Below are 20,441 nucleotides of genomic sequence, written 5' to 3' on the forward strand. Positions count from 1 at the left end.
AAACCACTAAAAATATATTTGTTCCAAGTCTTTCTTATCAATAAGGATCATCCCAATAATACAATCCAGGATGATCTCTTTAATGACTTTCCAAGATATCTCAGTTTTAATCCCAGAATACATCTAATATATTACATTGCTAGTGTAAATAATTGTAATGATGTTTTCCAATCATCAGTCCTTTACCAGTCCTCACAATGTTTGCTATTTCTGCATATCATTTGTACTATTACTTACATATTTTTTCTTTAAAACCACCATGTTTTATGTTAATACAATCCTTTTTCTAAAGCAATAACATCCAAAGTGAAACAGAATTTTTCAGTGTAATCAGAAAAACTTACTCTAGTTATGTAGAATTTTACACATTGAAAAGAGTATACTGGAAAAATACAGCATAAATTCTAGGATAGAGGGATAAGTCAAAGAGGCAATTGGAGGGAAGGACAGTTCCAGGAATGGAGACAGCAGAAATCATCAGGCAGTCACATGGCTAATGAAACTTGAGACTTTGTCACTTCATTGGCAAGTCAGAAAAAGAGCACGCGTTTGACCAGCAGGGGAAGAAGCGCTTTGATTGACAGCCCCATCAAGACTGACTGCAGTCATTTCCCCAGAGAAAAGTCTGGGAGCTGCTGCCTGAAGTAGGAATAGGGCCTCCCCTGGTGGCTCAGATGGTAAGGAATCCGTCTGCAATGTGGGAGGGTCGGGAAGATCCCCTGGAGAAGGGAATGGCTACCCACTCCAGTGTTCTTTCCTAGAGAAGCCCATGGACAGAGGAGCCTTGTGGACTACAGTCCATGGGGTCGCAAAGAGTCAGACGCAACTGAGCAAAGTATATATATACATATATATATATATATATATATATATATATATATATATATATATATATGTAGAGAACAGGCTGGGCTTCCCAGGTGGCGCTAGTGGTTAAGAACCCACCCGCCAGTGCAGGAGACATAAGAGACTTGGGTTTGATTCCTGGGTTGGTAAGAACCCCTGGAGGAGGGCACAGCAACCCACTCCAGTATTCTTGCCTGAAGAATTCCATGGACAGAGGAGCCTGGTAGGCTACAGAACAGAGGGTCACAAAGAGTCGGACACAACTGAAGCAACACAGCATTCACTATAGAAGAGGCTACTTGAATTTTAAAATACCTACTAAATATATAGCCACTGCTATAAAAATCTTCATCTGTCTACACCTAGAACTCTCATAACAGAGCTACCTCGTGAGTTTAGAAACCTCTTGTGTTGCATATGCTGTCTAAAAATGATAGGATCAATCAACAAACACCCATCCACCCACCCAAAGGTCAGCACTAGACACATTCCTTCAGCTCGTAATTTTATTTTTAATCATTTCCTTTTCTTTCCTGATACGGAAAAAAATTTAATAATATTTCTAAGTATTCCAAAAGACAGACCATTGTTTTGCCCTCTTTAAAAATAACAGAACAGCATACCCTTGATAAGCCAAGAAGACATTTCTAAATATCAAATTGCTCGGTTGATTCCTAAATTTAATGAATATTTTACTGTGGACTATGGCTCGGGTAAGGGGCTTCCCTGGTGCTTCAAGGGTAAAGAAAGCAATGCAGGAGACATAAGAGATGTGGATTCGATCCCTGGATCAGAAAGATCCCCTGAAGTAGGAAATGGCAACCTACTCCAGTATTCTTGCCTGGAAAATTCCATGGACAGAGGAGCCTGGTTAGCTACAGTCCACGGGGTTGCAAAGAGTTGGACATGATTGAGCACACACACCCATCACTTGCGTATACAATGATCTTACCTTGAAGAATTCACTAATTCTGTTGTCAATGTCAATCATCGCACTGCTATTTAAAGAGAAAGCAATTTGAAATTCATGTTTCCAATTATGTTCAGTGACAGGGAGAGGCTCTATTCAAAACTAGGCACAAACTTCCAATTTATTAGGAAATTAAGATATCTTTTCTCTGCCTATAGTCAGTCCCTGGCTGCAAAGACATCAAGCCACTGAAAACAGGATTTCTACTTTTCCAGTAAATTACCTTAGAGATACTATTTTGTTTTAAGGCTTGTAAGAAGTCCTAAAGCTGATTAGCTCTCAATCTTCAAACATGAGGAAACTGAAGCACAGATTTTCTTTTTAAGCTTTCTTTAGGTTACACAGCTAAAAGAGAAAACCCACATAGTCCAGCTCCAGAGCATATATTCTTTCTTTATTTTGGGTGGATAATTGCTTTACAACATGGTGGCAGTTTCTGCCATAGCACAACAGTGAATCAGCTGTAAGTGTGTGTGTATATATAGCCTCCCTCTTTAAAAAAAAAAAAAAAATTTGACCACACTGTGTAGCATGTGGGATCTTAGTTTCCTGACTAGGGGTCCAATCCGTGCCTCTTGCAGTGGAAGCACAGTGTCTTAACCGCAGGATCACCAGGGAAGTCCACATATCCTCCTCCTTGAGCCTCCCTCCCACCCCACCCCACCTCATCCCACGCCTCTAGGCCACCAGGGAGCACTGAGCTGAGCTCTATGTGCGATGCAGCAGCTTCTAAATAGCCATCTGATTGACACATGGTAGGATATATACACCAGTGCTACTTTCTCAATTTGTTCCACCCTATCCTTCCCCCCACAGTGTCCACAATCCCATTCTCTATGTCCAGAGCACATATTCTTAACCCCCTGTACTATTACATTGCCCCTCAAACCCATCCATCATGGCCATCTCAGTTTATAAGGAGGATTTACTGCATTCTCTTTTTTTCTTTCCAGCTTGAAAGAAAGAAAATAGATCTATGCCATGCATCTTTCATTTAATATGCTTACAAATCTCTTCACATTAAATAAAAATGATGCAATGGCATTCTTTGCATCATGAGAAGAGTAAAACATCCAGAAACAACATAAGTGGTGATTCTTTCTACCACAACAGCTTGCAGTGTACAAAAATGTGGCAGCCACTTTCTCCTGGTAACTTTAATAGTCAATGGAAAAGGAAAGTGTTATTTCTAGCACCGCCTTCTATTGCCAGTCATTGCAGAGACAGTATTAAAACACTGGGATATTCATTTCCACAACAAATAGGTTGGTCGTTCCAGTTTGGAGCAAGTTATTTTTTCTTAGTGGTTTATATAATTGGCCCAAAGGAAAAGAGGAGCTATTTTTAAGTGAATTATTTTATCCAGTCAACACAAAACTCATCTACTTCCAGGGCTCCTCTGCCCTTAGAAGTGTAGAGCTTTTGCAAACACACTGAGTCAACAGACAGTAAAATTGTGTGTTGTGGGTCCACTATATTATTAATGTATAAAATATACTAATTTATTAATATATAGTATAGATATTATATAATATATTATATATATTAACATACATATATATATAATATGTTTGTGAAGTTTGTGTTCCTTTGGATGTGGAGCCAGTATGAGATGATGAGATCATGAGAGTGGGGCCCTCATGAATGGGATTAGTGCCCTTGTTAAAGAGACCCCAGAGAGTTCCCTTGCTCCTTCCACCACATGAGAGCATTGAGAAGACAGTCATCTATGAACCAGGATATGGGCTTTCACCAGACACAGAATCAGGAGGCCTTGACCTTGGACTTTCCAGCCTCCAGAGCTGTGAGAAATAAATTTCTGTTGTTTGCAAGCCACTCAAGTCTTTGAAATTTTGTTAAAGCAGACCAAACTAAGACAGCTTCCACTTTCCTATCTGTAATAAACGGGCACTAACATACTTCAAAGGGCTGCTGAGGGACTTCCCGTGGTCAGGTGGCTAAGAATCCATACTCCTGATGCAGGGGGCCCAGGCTCCACCTCTTGCTGGGGAACTAGATCCTACATACAGCAACTAAGAGTTTGTACGTCACAGATGAAGATCTGGCCTACCACAACTAAGACTTGACACAGCCAGATAAATAAATAAAATCTTTTTTTATAAATGGCTCCTCAGGTTATTAAATGAGATAGTATCTGTACAAAGTGCCTAGCATTGTAACAAGTACATAGTAGCTTGTCAAAATCATTTGTTGAATGAATTGAATTTAAAATTGAATCAAAGCTATAGGTGTAGAATTTACTTAATTTGAAGATATCAAATAGAACATTAGTTTCCTTACATATTATTTCAATGCAGACTGCATTGCAATGAGTTAACAAAAATAAGCACACAATATAGATATGTACTCATATGCACATATATTTCTTCTTCAGTGTATTCTGATAATACATTGTACAATATATTTACTGTTCATATAGAAAATTGGGGTGGAAAATAATTGCATTTTGCACTGCAATAAACTATAGAAATTACTTAGACAACCAATAATCCACCTACATAATCATGGGGCTTAAATTTTTCTTGATGCAAATTATTTAAAACAATATTGAGAGCAGGAGAGAGAAACAATTTTGCACTAGGCCTATGAAGGCAACTTTAAATCCCCATATCCATGTTGGTTGTGCTCAACAGCATAGTGCAAAGTTCTCAGGGTTCTCTTCAATTTCTTATTTGAGATCACTTGAAAATCATCACATCATATCTTAAATAAATTACTAGTTTTAGGTAATACTACTTAAGTCATTTCTGTAAGTCAATGTTGTCTTAGAAGGGAGCATAGTTTTAAAAATTAATAGGTGACTTGGTCAAAAACCCTTTTTAAAAATAATACTTAAGAGGAAGGTGATCATTCTAAAGACCGTTGGACTTTAGGCCCTTAGGCCTATAGCTTTGTTTTGGGGGGCAGGTGTTGTGGGGAGATGAGTAAGTACCAAATGAAATTATTTCCATGCATCGTTAGTTTTGTATGGCTCTAGTAAAGTGTACCTTGAATATAACTTGTTAGAAATTTGGACATATTTGGATATGTCACTTCCACATCCCACCCGCCAAAATCTGTTACTGTCATAGCTTGAGAGGGAATTTCTCTTTGCTGGGCATTATTGTCCAGCTTAATAATCACCATGTTGCTGTGAAAGCAGTTTCCCTCCACCCACTGAGCTCATTCCCTTGGCCATTATAACTAGACGCAAATTATGTGTCCATGACATTTGGAGAGCTGATGCCTGTTTTTATTCATCAGCCACCCATGAACAGCCACCAGTGTTTCTAAAGTGATCACTTTCTCATTAGCAATTAGTAAGTTGCTTTGGCTCATATTCTTAGCGAGAAACGTGCTTACAGTTCTCAGGAAGACACGTGGATCTCAACATCCTCATTAAAAGATGCAACATATAAGATCCAGGGAGGAAAAGTGAAAGCTCCCGAAGTATCTACATTCTCCACCAATTTGGTAGAAAGAAGTAAACTCTTGATGGAAAAAGGACAAAGACTTGACAAAGAATGAGAAAAGTAAATAACATTAAAAATGTGTCCCTTGCCCACACTAACATTCAATATTTTCTCATACTTCTAGAGGCTAGACATCCAAGATCAGAATGCCAGCATCATCGTGTTCTGATGAGATCTCCCTTCCTGGTTTACTTAGAGAAGTCACTTTCTCCCTTACAGGCAGGGGAGAGACAGCCTTTTCCTGTATCTTCTTTTTTGATTGGAATATAATTGCTTTACAATTATGTTAGTCTCTGCTGTACAATGAAGTGAATCAGCTATACGTATGCATATACCCTCTCCCTCTCGGATTTCCCTCCACCCCTCCATCTCACCCATCCAGGTCCCCACAGAACATTGAACTGACCTCCCTGTGCTACCCAGCGCCTTCCCATGAGCTGTCTATTTTATACACGTGGTGCATATATGTCAACGCCACTCTCCCGATTCATCCCACCCTCCCTTTTCTGCCCAGTGTCCAAACGCCCGCTCTCCAAGTCTGTGTCTCTTATTTAAGGACTCTGATTCAATCAGATCAGGGCCCCACTCTTATGGCCTCGAGGGGGAAATGGCAACCCACTCCAGTATTCTTGCCTGGGAAATCCCACGGGTGGAAGAGCCTTCCAGGCTACAGTCGGTGAGGTCTCAAAGAGTCCTGAGTGCTGAGCAACTCAGCACACACCCCTTTATGGCTCATTTAACCTTAATTACTTCCCTAAAGACCCTATCACTGAATACAAGGGGTTAAAGCTTCAACGTGTGAATCTGGAAGGGACACAGTTCAGTCTACAGCAGGAGATACAAAGCAATGGAAAGAAACCTCAGTAATCGCCTCTGAAATTGGAGTGACACCCGGAAGTAAATGTTGTTACCAGAGCCCAGAAGCCAAGGCCATCCAGCTGGAGGTGGAACCACAGCAGCAGAGGCAGTTTAGTGAGAACTCAGGCCCTGGAGGGAGGAACAGTCCAAGGAAGACAGAATCCAGAAGGAGATGCAGCTGCCTGAGCAGGGTCATGATGGCAGGGAGGCATTCTCCGGTTCTCCCCTCGGGGCCCCCCATCCACCCTTTCCACTCTTTCGTTAGTACCTCTAGTACCTCCAACTGGCCAGTGTTACCAGGAATCCTCATCAAGGGAGCGTGGGACATGTAGTTTCCTGCCTTGCAGGGCAGAGGGGCACAGGTGAGACGTGAAGCTGAAAACAAACCGACAGAGGAAGCATACGCTCACTGTGTGACCTTGGGCAATTCACTTTTCTGAGCATCAGTTTTTGCATCTGTAAAATGGAACCAATATAGAGCTATTTTAAGGACTGAAGAATAGAATTTTGTAACGCATTTGTTGTGGTGGTGGTGGTTGTCGCTCAGTCGTGTCTGACTCTTTGCAACCCCATGGACTGTAGCTCACTAGGCTCCTCTGTCCATGAAATTCTCCAGGCAAGAATACTGGAGTGGGTAGCCATGTCCCTTTTCCACAGAATCTTCCCATCCTAGGGATCAAACCCAGGTCTCTGGCATTGCAGGCAGATTCTTTACTGTCTGAGCCACCAGGGTGTGAAGCATTTAGGACAGTATAAATTTTCTATGATAAGAGCTCAATAAATGCTACTTATTGTTAGTCAGGGCATGTTTTTTTTAACTCTGGTGTTAACAGTGATTTTAATGTAAAAAAAATATGAAACAGATATTTTGATATTGATTAATTAGTTGATGCTATTCTGGAAGCATTGTTAAAGTTTTTAAAAATGATCATAGTATGGTTATCTTTTTAAAAGAGTCTTACGAATTTTAGAGTTACATACTGTAATACAGATAAATGATATGATATTTGGGGATTTGCTAACTATTATCCAATGGGCATGGAGAGTAGGAATTTTGTAGAGCTAAAAGAAATTTGACTAATAAGCTGATCATGGTTGAAGTGGAGTCATAACAGACTTGTATATATGTTTACATTTTTCTGTGATAAAATTTTTGTAAAAAAATAAAATAAAACATAAAATATAGAAAAAATGACTCTGCCTAGTCAGGAAACTATGGTCAATAGAAGAGGATCAATAAACCAGGAAGATCCAAAAGTTGGATTTGTAAAGCAGAACTTCTAAGAAGGTGAGAACACCTGCAGTGTCCTTCCCAGCTTCCCTTTGCTTTTCTACTTCTTTTCTCCTTCTTATACATCCATCAGAGGTCCCTGCCTTCTTCTCCCTCTGAGCCAAAGGCTCCACGATTGTGAACATGCATGCCTGGTGTGTGACCATCAAGATCATTCATTATTGGATCAATTGATCATTCATCTATTCAGATTTTTCCCCACTTCCCATCTTAGACAAAGGGAATGCATAGGCCTGCAATGTAAATACTCTTCTTTATGAAATGGTTCAAAATGTTCAGGAATGTGGGTCCTAGCAGATGTCCTTTGGTGACAAAGGATGAATAATGGGCAATAGAGCCACCCAGCATATGTCCCACCATCACGCACTGCTTGTCAACGGGAAAGTTGGATCATTCTGCTAAGGCGATATCTCTCCCTACCAGGAGAAGCAATGCAGCAAACATGGCAAATGGAATGGATCTCACCTACTCTGTGTCTCTCTCTGGAACAACTGCACATCTCAGACCAAAAGAGGCCCAAGGCAGAATGCCACCAGTCAGGCAGAGGCCCCCAGAGAAGGCTCCAGCTATTCCCCACATGAATCAAGGTGAGGGCACCTGTTCAGCTTTGGAACTAGAAGAATGACAGGAGCTGGATGAAAGTACAAGAAGTAATCAGGCTTCCCTGGTTGCTCAATGGTAAAGAATCCTCATGCCAGTGCAGGAGACGCAGGTTCGAACCTTGGATCAGGAAGATCCCCTGGAGAAGGAAATGGCAACCCACTCCAGAATTCTTGCCTGGAGAATCCCATGGACAGAGGAGCCTGGCAGTCTACAGTCCATGGGGTCACAAAGAGTTAGACTCAGTGACCAAACAACAGTAAGTAATCACGACACGGCAGCGTTGTCAAGGATAGGAGGGCCAGAGATAACAGATGCAAAATTCACAGCTTTACCTACTTGAAATAATGCTCAAGCAGGAATCTTTCAAGGACTAATCTGCCAGGAAAACCAAAATCTTGCTGAAAACAATCGTAATCACGTGTGCTCAGTCGCTAAGTCATGTCCAATGCTTTGCAACCCCATGGACTGTAGCCTGTCAGCCTCCTCTGTCCATGGGATTCTCCAGGCAAGAATACTGGAATGGGTTGCCATGCCCTCCTGCAGGGGATCTTCCCAACCAGGGATCGAACCCACATCTCTTGCATCTCCTACACTGGCAGGTGGATTCTTTACCACTGCACCAAAAACAGTGGTGTTTTCTCATTCCAGATCTTCTTTTTTCCCCTGAGCACATGCAGTGTGGTCACTCGAGAGGTAAATGAGACCTGAGTATTTCTACCCCAAAAAAGATAAGACAGCCAGAAGATATTCTGGGCAAGAGCCACATCAAAGATAGCTGTTCACCTGAGTCTCAACAGCAAGGCCAATAATTAAATCATCTGAAACCATACATTTCTCTACAGTTTAGAAAGCAATTGCAGATACATCATCCCGCTTAAACTTCACATGTGTAGAACAGATGTTGTGATTTCTCTTTTCAATTTGCACAAAACAGAAGCTCAGAGAAGTGATTTATCTCCTTGAGAGGAAAGCCTACAGGACTCTTTTTTTTTTTTTTAATGAAAAGATATTTTCATTTTCAAATTCAAAATACAACAATTATTCCTTGTAGAATACTCACCCACATTTTGGCCATCTTAGATAACTGTTTATTTTGGTGTATTTCTACCTTTCTTTTATGCACAAATTTGATAAGGCTGTGATCATTCTGAAAATATCATTCAGTAACAATATGCTATAATGTTCTCACATTTTATTTCAAATTCATCATCATGACAAGGTAGTGCATGAACCCCTGGCATTTATCACATCCCCCTCCATCCTTCTGCACACAACTCCCCATGTTTATGGCCACTGTAACCCTTTCATTCCAGTTGATTCAATAGTCTCAAAATCATAACACAAAAGCCCACATTCAAGTTATGAAAATAAACATGTTTGGTTGACAATAACAATCTTTATTATGACAAATACTGTTATCCTCGACCCTTCCTTGAAACCTGAGCGATCAATGCTTATCAACAGATGTTTACTGAGCATCCAGTTTATGTAGAGGATATATCAGCTCTAGGAGTGAATGAGTTGATATTCTGTTCATCCCACGTAACGATGAGTCAGTGTAAGCAATCTGGGGTGACGTTGTTTTTGGTTTAAAAATTGACATTAGGCAAAATAACTATCAGTGGCAAAGATCGCAATGTAGGCGAGATGGGCTTGAGAAAAAAATTTCAAAATAGAAAGCAATCGAGAGACCAGGGAGAATCAGGAGAGGCAAGAATCTTCCCAGAACTAAAGAAGAAATCCTGAAGGGAAGAAATTGACAATATACAGGGTTGGCCAAAAAGTTCATTCATAAAACATTATGGAAATCCCTAACTTTGTAGCCAAATAGTCTGGTGAGAAAAGCATGATCTAGCTAGAGTCAACAGGTACGTTCATCACTCAGGTGGCCTTGGGCAGGTCCCCTACTGCTTCTCAGTATCCCAAGGCTGGAAGGGGCATTAGTATCATCATATATCATGTTTGTTATGAATTTGTTAAGTATCAGGAAACAGGGCAACTGCTTTACATAGATTATATCAGTAATAACCACCGTATGAGAATATATAAAATGTGTTATGATTTTGAGACTATCAAATCAACTCGAATGAAAGGGTTACAGTGGCCATAAACACGGGGAGTTGTGTGCAGAAGGATGGAGGGGGATGTGATAAATGCCAGGGATTCATGCAATACATGCTGCTGCTGCTGCTAAGTCGCTTCAGTCGTGTCCGACTCTGTGTGACCCCTTAGACGGCAGCCCACCAGGCTCCGCTTTCCCTGGGATTCTCCAGGCAAGAATACTGGAGTGGGCTGCCATTTCCTTCTCCAAATGCAATACATGAATCCCTCCTAATCCTAAAGGATTGCGGTTAGGAAAGTTAAATACATTATCCAAAGTCACAGAACCGGTATCAGAGAAAAGACTCAACCCAGTTCTCTCTGACACACGCTTTCTACTCTACATTATGCTGTTTTCCTTGAAGAACATCAAATTTGGCCAAACTCCTGTGATCTTTCAGTCCATTTATATCAAACTGCCAATATGGGAAATTCCTTCGAGGATGGGATCTCCTGGCTACTAAGGCAGCCCATTCCATCTTGGAATATCTCTGAACTCGTTAACTCACATTCATTCATTCAACAAGTATTTCTAAGTACAAATACTTTATGGGACAGGTGTAGTGCCAGGCTACCCCCAGGCAATATAGGAGTGACCAGATTAAGTCCCTGCCGTCATGAAGTTTATATTCCTGTAAGAAGAAGGGGAAAAAAAAAATAAAGGTTTAGAGGGTGATAATTGCTTTGGAAAAAAAAATAGAGTAAGGAGGTTTAGGAGAGGGGATAAACAGTTTGTTATTTCATATAGGGAAGTTAAGGAAGGTCTCTCTAATAAAGATATGAGACATTTATGAGATAATATGCACATATCTATGAGAGATTCACAGATATATAAATATGACAGAATCCATTCCAGGCAGAAAAAGAACAAGTACAAAGGCTCTAGGTAAAACCTTATTCAGCATAGTTGTAGAATAATAAGGAACCATGGTGGTGGAAACAGAAAGGGCAAGGAAGCAGGGGTCAGAGAGACGGGGGACCTGATCAGTGAAGCTCTTGTAGCTACAGTCAATGCAGAGCTTTAGAAGGTTTTGAGCAAAGACGTGACACAGGTATATATAGAAAGAACCACTTTGGATGCTATGTTGAGTACAAATAGTCCAGAACAAAAGGGCCAGTTAGGAAGCAATTATACTCCTCTCCTGGCTCAGTGGTAAAGAATCCACCTGCAGTGAAGAGCCTGTCTGTGATTAAGAAGACGTGAGTTCAGTCCCTGAATCGGGAAGATCCCCTGGAGAAGGACATAGCAACCCACTCCAGTATTCTTGCCTGGGAAATCCCATGGACAGAGGAGCCTGGCAGACTACAGTCCATGGGGTCACAACAGTCGGACACGACTTAGCGACCAAACCATCACCACAGGAAAGTATTACAAGAATGTAGGCAAAACAGTTTTGTGCCTAGAATCCAAAGGAAGCATTGGTGATGCAGGCCACTGGTCAATTCCATATGATTTGCTGATGGAAATTTGTAAAGAGTAGGACAAAAGAGAAAGCAAAGATGATGTGAGGGGTGTTTGGCCTCAGAAACAGGAAGAATAGGGTTTCCATCTATTGACATGGGAATGACTGGGAAAGATTTTAGAAAAGGGCAGGAAGGGAGGGAAGAGAAAGGAAAACAGGACATTGACTTTGCCCTGGGAAGTTGACAACTGCCCATGAGACATTAGTAAGCAGATGGGAACGTCCCTGGTGGTTCAATGGTTAAGATGTCACACTTCCAATGCAGGGGATACAGGTTCAATCCTTGCTCTGGGAACTAAGATCCCACATGCTGCTCGGTATGGCCAAAAAGTAAAAATTTTTTAAATAAAAAAAAATAACATGCAGAAGGCAGCTCAAGGGAAACTAATTGCTATAAACCCTGTGCTCTTATTTTACCTGCAAAATGTGTGAAATACACATCCTAGCTCTCAGTGTTAGGAGAAAAGATGTTGAGTGCTCTTGAAAGTAAAGCACATCATCAAACCAAGACTTGATCCTGATAATTTTTTATAATCATAGAAGTTAAAATCTCAACAGTGAAGAATGAAAGGAACACACAGATGGGGAATGTGGCCCCATATGGGTAGTAGGATGAGAACAGAGGAGAAAACAAGCCTGATCGCGGAGATGTAAAATGAATGTGTTGGCTTTAATGGTGTGTTGTAGCCTTGGAGATGATGACTCGCTTGGGCAGCTTGCAAGCTCCACGTGATTAGTTAAGTCTTTCAAAGCCATTTTCTCATTCTGATGCTTCATGATCAAGTAATTCCTGGCAAGAAAGATCTGCTTTTATTCCTCAGGAATGATGATTGCTCTAAAAAGAAATGCCTGGCTTTGTTTCATGGCCTTTTCATGGGCCTTATTTCATGGTCCACAGCGCCTCATGCTTCAGCTTCATGTCCCACATGTCTCTGGAGAAAGGGACTCTCACAATAGATACAGCTTCAGACTCCAAGTTGATAGAGTGACAGCCATATCTTCCAAGATGACAGCACTGGGCGGGCATCACCACCTTGCTCTCCACGCAGGAATGCTGGGTCCTCCTCTCGGGGAGAAAGAGCAGTGTGGGCTCTCTCTGTGACTTACACACAGTGTCTAAGTTCCGATTTACTCAAACTAGTTCACTGAATTCAAAACTAGGCAGTTAAATTCAGCTTGTTTATTTCAAAAGCAAATAGTTAAAAAGAAGAAAACTTCAAGGGACTCCTCAAACTGCATTTTTTTTTGGTGTTTTTTTTTTTTTACATAAACAATTCATTGTTGATTTGAAGAGCAAAAGAAGATGAATGAGTGTTCACGACACTTGGAGCTAGCCTGATTTTGGTTTTGGCTGTGGGATTTTTTCTTTTTTTTTTTTTTTTTCTGCTTGTGGGATCTTAGTTCCTTGACCAGGGGATGAACCTGGGCCCTCAACATCAGCAGTGAGAGTTTGGAGTCCTAACCACTGGACCGCCAGGGAATTCTCGGACTGGCCTGATTTATACACTTACTTTTACTTAAATCAAGGTGACCTCTAATAGTACTATTTTATGCATCAATGTGCATGGAGGTACATGCCCAGTCACGTCCAACTCTTGTACGATCCCACAGACTGTGGTTCCTCTGTCCATGGGATTTTCCCAGCAAGAAAACTGGAGTGGGTTGCCACTTCTCCCTCCAGGGGATCTTCCCAACCCAGGGATGGAACCTGAGTCTCCTGCATTTCCTGCACTGGCATGCAAATTCTTTAGCACTGCATCACCTAGGAAACCCAAATAATCAGTAATAAAGTCAAAAATCCCAGAAAGAGAGGAGAAAGAAAGAAAAAAAAAAAAAAAACCCAGAGACAGGAGGGAAAGAAAATTCCATGTTAAAATGGTACCAATCTGTTCACTGTTGTACTAATGCTGCTATAACCAAACAAGACTATTTTTTACTAAGCGACACAGTCTGCTAAAATCTGGGCCATCAATAAAGAGCTGAAATAACAATAACATTTTTTCTGAGGAGGCAGCACTCTGTAGGTCAGGGAAAATACACTGGAATCTTAGAATCTAGCTCCAGCTCGGCTAAAACCAATGACATCACGTTTGGCAAGTCAATTTACCCACCCTAAATCTCTGTTTCCTTCTGTTTAAAATAAGAAATTATTTCTTAGGTAGCTTCTCACTTTGGAGTTCTATCATCCTATTATATTATATTATATTATATTATAAGTGCTTAGAGGACTGAAGGGAAAACTGCCAAACACTAGCAAGGGGACTGCCCTCGAAGTCCAGTGGTTGACTTCCCCTTCCAGTGCAGGGGGTACAGGTTTGATCCCTGGTCAGGGAACTAAGATCCCACATTCTCCTCTACCAAACAAAACAAAACAAAACAAAAACTTAAAAAAAGAAGAAGCAATATTGTGACAAATTCAATAAACACTTTAAAAATAATCCACATCAAAAAAAATCTTAAAAAAAAAAAAAATTTGCAAGACTTGTATCTCAAGCACTGAACTTCAGGCACACACATCCGGCCACACCAGCCTCCTCATTCTTATCCCAACCCACTGAGCATGCTCAGACCTCAGCTCCCTGGATGGTTGTACCCTTCACCTGTATGACTTTTGCATGACAGTGGTGAAGAATCTGCCTACCCATGCAGGAGACACAGGAGATGCAAGTTCAATCCCTGGACTGGTAAGTTCCCCTGGAAGAGGAAATGGCAACCCACTCCAGCATTCTTGCCTGAAGAATCCCATGAAAGCATGCCATGTTCACACTTCCCTCTAGGATACGGCGGGGCAGGGCGTCTATCAGGCCGATGACCTCACTTGTGCTGACCAGAGGATTTCTGCTTGACTGGTTTAACCCTCCATTTCCGGGAGAGACCAAAACTGTAGCTGAGTCTCAATTTGATGACGGGGACTGAGCGTAAGTGACTCCATTTGTGGATTACTGTCTTGTTTTTAACAGGAGAATTATTTCTTGTGCATTTTTTTAACATCACCACCTCTATCCTGAGGAGATGACAAGGGAACATACACTGGTAACTTTTATTCAGAGTCCCCTCTGAGTTCATACGGCTCTGCCATAGGGGCCTGGGCAGCCTCTACCATTCAGAGAAGGAAGGCTCCAGAACATCCTAAAAGAGAGGTGCCCAGCCCTACCTCAACAGGCCTTGAGAGGGAAGTGCACACTGGCCCTCAAGATTCCACACTCGTTCTTCCGGCCTGCAGTATGGGGTAGTGAGTGGATGTTTAGAAAACCAGGGGATAACCTCTTGCCTTCCTTCCCCCACTACTTAGCTAGTGAAGTGAAGTCGCTAAGTCGTGTCCGACTCTTTGCAACCCTGTGGACTGTAGCCTACCACGCTCCTCCGTCCATGGGATTTTCCAGGCAAGAGTACTGGAGTGGGTTGCCATTTCTAGTTACATGCAAATGAAGAACATTCAGCCTCTTGTTAAGCAGCAGTGTTCTCCTACCTTCTTCCAGGTCTCCCCTGCCACATCTATGTGCATTATGCGGTGCTGGGAGTAGGGGCTGGGATAGGGGGCAGTGAGTTGCAGTCCCCAACGCAACACTTTACTAGAGATTCTCACTACCTGCTCCTGAATCACCTGAGTATCTGGTTAAATGCAGCGGTGCTTCCATTGGCATTCTTTGCTTTGGGCTTCGCTGGTGGCTCAGACAGTAAAGAATCTGCCTGCAATGCCGGAGGCCTGGGTTCAATCCCTGGGTCTGGATGATACCCTACAGAAAGAAATGGCAACCGACTCCAGTATTCTAGCCTGGAGAATTCCACGGACAGAGGAGGCTAGCGGGCTGCAGTCCATAGGCTCTGTACTGCCCTGTGGACTGTCTGATTCGACTGACAATTCATAGCGTCTGTCCATAGGGTCTGTACAGTCCATAGGGCCACACAGACCCTATGGAGTCTGACACGACTGTGTGACTAACACTTTCACTGATACCAGTTCAGAATGCCTGGACTGGGGCTATGACTGCATTTCTAACAAGCAAGTGCTCCAAAGGCAGCCGGCCCAGGCTTCACTAAGGAGTCTGGATCCGCAGGCTCTAGGCTCGCCGCGTACCTCCTGCGTGATCTCCTCTCGCCAGCTTCCACACCCACTGCAGCATGGCCACAGCCTCAGAGTCCGGCTTCTTTACTTTAAAATCAAATTTCAGAACGTCTTGAGCTCCAGGCCAAGCCTCAGTGGGCAGGGGGTGCCCCCTTCCTCGTTCGCGCCTGGGCTTCCCGACCCCCCCACCTCCAACGATCTCTCCGCTTACAGAGAAGAACCGGTGATATAAGTTTCCAGAAAGAACTCCCACCCACCTCCAAGCCTCTCCTTTCAGCAGAGCGCTGCGTTTCTGGCGGTGCTCCAGGTCGCGCCAGCCCGCCGCCAGGACGCAGAGGGCGTGGTGCCTCTGCGGCGTTCTCTGGGCGGGGCGACTTGGAGAAAGATCTAGCAAAAACAAGATTCCGGTAGCATCTTCCCTTCCTTTCTCCGCTCCATCCCCAAATGACTTCCTGATGAAAAAAATGTGTCACCCGGTCTGCTTTAAAATATTTTAAATCTCCGAGCCGTACTATTTACGCGGGTGGCGTGGAGGTGAGAGTCTTCCAAGGGTAAGACTTAGCAGCCGCGGCTTTTTGCACTTTTTGCAGAGATCGCACTCAGCAGGGAGATGCGGGCTGCGCGCAGTGCAAAGTTTCAGGCAGAAAGCATCCTTGGGCTCCGTCTAGGTACCAAGCTATGGAAGCCGCCTTATAGCCCTTTCCACCCCCCATGCCCCATGAAGAAGATACAGTGACCTGGGGCTTTTGGAGGCTGCGGTGGCTCCGTGCTGCTCAATCATCTAGTCGGGTCCCACGTTTTGCGACCCATAGACTGTAGCCCCCGCCCCGCCCCCCAGGGTCCTCGGTCCATGGGATTTCCCAGGCAAGAATGCTGGAGTGGGTTGCCATTTCCTCCTCCAGGGGATCTTCCTGACCCAGGGATCCAATCCATCTCCCCTGCATTGGCAGGCGGATTCCTTACCACTGAGCCACCAGGGAAGCGGTGGCTCTGAGGCAGAATTGAATATGCAGAAACCCGAGGGGAATGTCTGCTCTTAAAGGGGGGCGGGGAGCAAAAAAGTGATAGACAGTTTTGATTTTTCAAAGCCTTTCAACTCAGTTCATTAGATTCTCACAGGCTAGGGAGGTTTGTTGTTAAACTACAGAAAGATGATTAAATGTTACATATTTCCAGTGAAATCCTAAAACACCATCAGATGCTCTCGGGCCTGTCGGGAAGCACGCCCAGCTCCTCACAGAGGACGCCACACCGAGGGCTGGCGGGTAGTCCCGGAAGGAAGAAGTGGGCGCGGAGCAGAGGGGGCCGATCCCGGAGGCCTTCCTGCTTTCCCCCACACCGCAGGCGGGGGAGGAGGTGTCGGAGCATCTTGCTGCCGCGAGGTCCAGCCTGGGAAATGAGACAGATATCTTCGTCAAGAAGCAGACCTCCATCTCTTCGAGAAACAGCCAGTGGCTTAAAGGAAGCACGTTTCTTCTCGTTTTGTTTAAATTATCCCTGAGTTTGAGCAGTGTTGTTTTACAGGTGGGAAGGGGAGGGGGCGGGGCTTCAAGACTTCTAACTGGAAAAGCAAGAAGGCTGTCTTGCCTCTCTGGGAACGATAAGATGAAGATGTTGCTGATCAGTTGCTCAGTCGTATCTGACTCTCTGCGACGCTCTGGACTGCAGCACGCCAGCCTTCCCTGTTCTTAACTATCTCCCACAGTTTGCTCAAACTCATTGAGTCCATTCGTGTCCACCTAGCTAAGGATATGGGGTCTAAATAATATCCCTCCCACTCCCCACCCCCTCCAAAAAAACGACCTAGTGATTGCTTGTTTTGCTTGAAAGGGGGCCATTTGTTTAAGGGTTGTGACCCCATCCGCACCCCCACACACCCAGAAGGGATGCTGTAAAAGCTGAAATCAGCTCCCTCTCTATCGTCTGGAGAGTTCAGAGGTTCTCAGTGGTTAAAACACTTTCAGAAGTCACACTTCCCAGTTTCTGCTCTTTGGAAGAAATTGGGAGGAATTAAGGGCAGGACAGAGGGGAAACGGAGCAAGCTCAGTCTCTTGTTCCTTTATTCTTCCATCCCAGGTGCTCTAAGTCACTGAGGTAGCCCTGGTTCGCTTATCCACCCCCGTCCCCCTTACTCCCGTGGACACAGAACATGTTACCACGGCTTTTAGTCTTCGGAACCCAGCCAACCCTGGAGGCCTACCGACTAACACCCTGAGTCCGTGTCTGGAGAAGGTGGTGCGTCTCACTCTCACTTCAATATCGCCCTCCGATTTCACACTTCTGACACCAGTTTTTCTGTCTCAAAGTGAGAATGATTTGTGACTTACAGCTGAGATGCTCTCTTCCGCATATTCTCCTGTGTGGTTGTCTTCGTGGGAGGAAGAAAAACAGGAAGGGTGGGGGGGGGCATCTCTCTCCTCTGAAGTAAAAAGGGGAGATTCTCCAGTGAATAAATGACTCCAAACAAACCAACAGGTCAGAATGAGCAGATGATTCTTTCCTCTTCAGCCATGCAGGTAAGTTGCAAGTAAAATGCAGATAGAGATTTTAATGTAGGGTTTCTGTCTTTCCTGGTGGTCTGGTTATAGAATAAAAAGGGAATATTTGTTTTGCTGCATCAAAGCATCCTTCCTGATAGTTGTTTTCTTTTAAATGGTTATATCAGGAAATGGTCTGTACTCCACATGAAATTAATAAGGATGTGGGGTGGTTATAGACTGAAAGAATGGCATTAAGCTAAAAGCAGAGGAATTAATGGTCATCAGTACACAAGCAAAAATGTCTTTAATAGCTCCAGAAACCTGAGCCTCTCAAAGTGAGAAACATAGAGCATTTCAGTTATTTTTATAAAGCCATTTCATATTTGATTATTTGTAATCCATATTACTTGTGTTTATTAGATATATCCACTTTAAAGTCATGTGTGTACTATATCAGACCTGAAGGTATTAAAAAAATCTAAGGTGTCAACTCAGATGGGTCTGACCGTCTAATAAAACAATAAGCACTTATTTTTCTTAACACCTTAAGTTCTGTATTAGCTGCCACTGTATTTATCTCAGTTAACTAGACTAATACTGCATTTCAAATGAATTAATGCAGGGAAGTTAAGGCCTTGAAGTATAGCTATGATGCTTTATAGAAAAAAAAAATTGTGGAGAATTCCTTGGTGGTCCAGTGGTTAAGAATCTGCCTTCCAGTGCAGGAGATGAGGTTCGATCCCTGGTGGAGAAACTAAGATTCCACATGTTGTAGGCCCTCACACCGCACCTGGAGAAGCCTGTGTGCTTTACTAAGAACCAATGGAGCCAAGTAAATATTTAAATATTGTTTTACAAAAAGATAAAAAATGTGGGGATACATATGAGGAACTAGTAAAATGTAAACTAGTAAAATGCCTAGAACTCTTTGAACAGATATCCCACTAGGGATATTAATAAAGAAATCCTTCATTAGAAGGACAAACTGAAAATAACCATTAATATATTCATTACCAGCCTGTCCATAGTTTTCACAAACATATTTTTAAACTTAAATTAGGACACATGATCAGGTAAGAATGAGTACATGAATGAGAACAATAGAGCACGATATTTGAACCTGAAATGGTTTCAGAATTTCTTGAGTGGATGATTGCTATTCATAAAAGAAATAACGCCCATAATTAACAACTTTATGGAAGCCTCTGGTGACCTTCATACTCAATGCTCATGTCCTTGTGTAGTTCCTTCCCACAATGAATCAGACAGACTGGTCTCTGCCTCCAATAGAACAATGGTAGTGATGATGTGTGTCTTTCTAAACCAGGTCATAAGAGGCATAGCTTTGATTTCTTGAATGTCTTGCTCCAGGGGCAGCCAGCTGCCATGTTGCAAGAATCTGCAAGCAGCTGTGCAGAAGACCCACACGGACAAGAAATTGCCATCCTAGTGAGTGAGCCACCTTAAAGGAGATTCTGGAGGCCTAATCAAGCCTCCAGATAGATAACAGTAACCTCATACAACATCTGACTGCAACACCACTAGAGCCCCAGAGTCAGAACATCCCAACAAAGCCATCCCTAAATTCCTAATTTGTGGAAATTATGAAATAAATGATTGGGATTGATCCTAAACGTTTGTGATCTTTGAAAATAAACCTCAAATTCATCTCTGTTTATAAAACCTGGTTCTTGTCTTCTTGCAGCTTAAAATTTGGCAGAGGGGCTTATATGGACATAAATAATCAAAGGATTGGAAGAAAAACTTAAGCATTCTCAGTTACTGCAGTGGAACACTGTGAATGCCGATGTGCCCTTGAACTTTACGAAGACTGTAAGAATGCCGGTGATTGTGTGAAAGTTTCCAAGGTGCTATCACAACACATGCCTGTGAAAATATGCTCTGATTCCACAAGGAATTCCCAAGCTGGACCGCAAAGGATAGTCAGTGCAATAGTTGGTTGAGAGCATGGACTTTAGAGCTGGCCTGGGATATTTGAGGGGCTCTCCCCACGTGGTACCAGTGGTAAAGAACCTGCCTGGCATTGCAGGAGACATAAGAGATGCAGGTCAGATCCCTGGGTCAGGAAGATTCCCTGCAGGAGGGCATGGCAACCCACTCCAGTATTCTTGCCTGGTAAATCCCATGGGCAGAGGAGCCCCAAGGGCTACAGTCAATGGGGTCACAAAGAGTTGGACACGACCAAAACAAATTAGGAGGCATGCATGCATGGGAGATTTGGCTCTCAGCCTGCCACAAACTAGCTTGTGACCTTGGTCAAGTCACTTAAC

Source organism: Cervus canadensis, chromosome 30 (assembly GCF_019320065.1).
Source record: "Cervus canadensis isolate Bull #8, Minnesota chromosome 30, ASM1932006v1, whole genome shotgun sequence".
Classification (NCBI taxonomy): domain Eukaryota; kingdom Metazoa; phylum Chordata; class Mammalia; order Artiodactyla; family Cervidae; genus Cervus; species Cervus canadensis.